General features: G+C 44.8%; 1 long non-coding RNA gene across 1 annotated transcript; it reads left to right on the top strand.

Annotated features, from left to right (window-relative positions):
- Positions 1 to 1,686: 1,686 nt before the first annotated feature.
- On the top strand, positions 1,687 to 2,601 carry LOC120704796. The gene is made up of 2 exons (XR_005687688.1): positions 1,687 to 1,934; positions 2,344 to 2,601. It is a non-coding gene; the product is annotated as an uncharacterized LOC120704796 (long non-coding RNA).
- The last annotated feature ends 234 nt before the right edge of the window (positions 2,602 to 2,835 follow it).

Raw genomic sequence — 2,835 nt, 5'->3', positions numbered from 1 at the left:
GAACATCCAAAGTACTCAATAACTGGTGGATAAGAACTAGATTCAACGACAGCGATTCGCCCAGGAGTTGAAATCTGGGATACCCAGTGATGTTAACTTGCGTGGGAAATGGAGATTGAGGCGATGCAGTCCAGCTTGCTGAAGAACTCATCCAAGATCTACATTACGCCTACTCCTAGGGTCGAAAAGATAGATGCATAAAGGTAAATGCATAAGGATAAATGTGTTGTATTGATCGACGTGACATCCTAGCCGGTCACGGCACACCAAACTTGCTATCAAAGAAATATCTAAATAAACTAATATTAAGATATATGGGCTCCAATTTCCTTTCTGTAGACTTCTTCTCGATTAAGCTTCCTTTTGATCCATCCGCCAACAGGAAAAATCTGCGTGTGATTAGCTTGGACTCCTTCCTGTACGGCAACATGCTTTCTTTATTTAATTCTCTTGCCATACATGTGCTGCCCCTGGCCTTCTTGTACGTGAAGCCTCCTTTGCCGTGACTTGCCTCCATAATCAATAATAAAATAATTCGGGCAGGTGCTAACCATATTTGATTAACGAGGACTCCTCATGTGATGTAACCACATATGTAGATGCGTCTTATTCATTCTGTTTGGCTGACTATAGCTGGTGGTTGGTGCTGATTTGCTGTAAGAAAAAAATACTGCTGACTGTCTGCTGAGTGATAACCAGTGTTAATTTGGTGTGAAAAAAAAGCTGTTGCCAGCAGCGATTAGCCTTTGCTGTGCTCTCCGTGCAAGAGCCTTCTAAGCAACCACAACCTCGCGCCGCACAGCAGGTCCGCGAAGCACATGCCCGTCACCACTCCACTTCGTCGGCCCACGCGGTCTTCTCGCCGGTCGTCGGCCCACACGGTCTTCTTCGCCGGTCGCCGGTCGCCGCTCGACTCCCCGACAAAGATGTCCCTGCCGCCACCTTCCTTGAGGCTGCCGGACTTCAGGCGAGCCTCTCTGGCAGCGGCAGGGGGTGCGATGGAGAGGGAGCCGGTCCGCCGCCGGCGCGCTGTGAGGAGCCGCCCGTGTCGCCTGCGGGGCGGCGCGACGTGGGGGCCGTGTTTCTCCTGAATTTTTCGAATCTGTCCTGTGTTCAGGCTATATTTTCAATGGCATAGGAAGGATTAGTATAAATTTTAGTAGGAATTTTCTTTATGGATTAACACTATTAGGAACGTCTGGAAATCGGTAAACCTTCTTAGCATGTTATTAAGTAATGTAGAAGTTTTACTAGTCCAACGGTTGACATCCATCTATGAAAAAATTCGAGAAAATCTGGTGTAAAATAATATAGTGTCACATTGTTGTCCTTGTTCTTGCGAGAATGACGTGAATGGAATGCTTTTTCAAAGCGTCAGCGAATTGTGTGAATTGTGCAGTGGAAGAACCGGGTGACAAGAGCTACTGTGGACTTTGACTAGTGACCGCCATTGATTGCCTTGATGCCGGCCGTTGGAAATTTTAAGCTCATCCAGCCACGCGGCGGACCAGGCATTTTACTTTGACTGTCCCTGTAAACGGTCATTATGTCACTGGAGAAGACTCAGACTTGACCCCTGCAAGACACGGCGAGCTGATCCCGGATGCAGCTTCCTCCGCATATCCCCATTAAAAGCCCAGTCCAGACTTTGATCGAAATCTCCTCTCTATATAGGTGAACTTGTCCATAGATGCTGTGGAGTGCTGTGATTTGGGCACGCTAGTCTGCCACGCTAAGTGTTCGCTCTGGTTGTTAACTTCGGCCCTCTCCCAATACTCAAAAAAAAAAAAAAACTCGTGGAGCACAGTGTAGAACAACGATGTCAGCAACCACATGGTTTTGCCTGATTCGGCTCCTGATTGTCGTCCTCAGTTTACTGTTCCTTATCAGCAGCAGCAGCGTTACTGCAGATAGCCCCAAGCCACCTAGTGGTGGTAAGTACTTAATACTCTCCTGATCATGTATGTGCCCTTGAGGCAAAAACAGAATGATTTATTTTTTTCTGAAACACGTTTTATGGAACAAATTTAGAAAAATGTGAACACCAAAGTCCAATGGGTTGGGTAGGTTCCCCTAGAAAAGATCTAACGAACTAAGCTATCTTGATTCACATTTTTTTAGAAAAAATTGAGCCCGTGAATTCCCTATGTGCTGTCCACTTCACCTGTAAGGCTGTAAACACTATCTGAGATTTCACAAAATTACTGCAGGCAAAATAAAACATTGATTTAAAGATGAAACATGTTTTCATATAGTTAACTATATCATAGGAATATTTTGATTTCTCTATGACATTTTTCCCTTTTTTTAAATATGTGTCGTGATTTTTGACCTTCATTGCAGATCCGAACAACCCCAGTGCACCATTGTGCAGTCCGTTCTCACCTTCTTGTCATTAGCACCTGAGAGAAGCCAGGGAGCTCATCCTGATTGTACAAAATGCATAGAATTTGAGAAGATTACCTGGTTTCCTATATATGTGCTCATCCTAGTTCTGCATATTTGAAAGAGACTGCATTTTCCATGTCAGTAAACTTGAATAAAGCAAGTAGGCTATGTATCTTGTAATAGGAATTAGTATATCAAGGCCTTTTAGCGAAATTGCGTAACAGTGCATTTGTTTGTCGGATTAGTCCGTCCAGTTCATGTCATTTCCGCTCCTCGTAATGTTACCCGCCACTTTTCCAACGGATGGCTTGGATGAATAAAACGGGTTGTCTTTTGTCCGCGGGACACCCATAAAAGACTGAACATCAGAACTTGTGTGAGGCACAATTTACTCGTCGAATTAGCTAGTCCTAGGAAAAAATTGGCTGAGGACACTGTTAGAACGTG

The sequence above is a fragment of the Panicum virgatum genome, chromosome 4K (assembly GCF_016808335.1).
Source record: "Panicum virgatum strain AP13 chromosome 4K, P.virgatum_v5, whole genome shotgun sequence".
Taxonomy (NCBI): Eukaryota; Viridiplantae; Streptophyta; class Magnoliopsida; order Poales; family Poaceae; genus Panicum; species Panicum virgatum.
The sequence above is the reverse complement of the archived record's forward strand: the minus strand, read 5'-3'. Positions and strand labels throughout refer to the sequence as shown.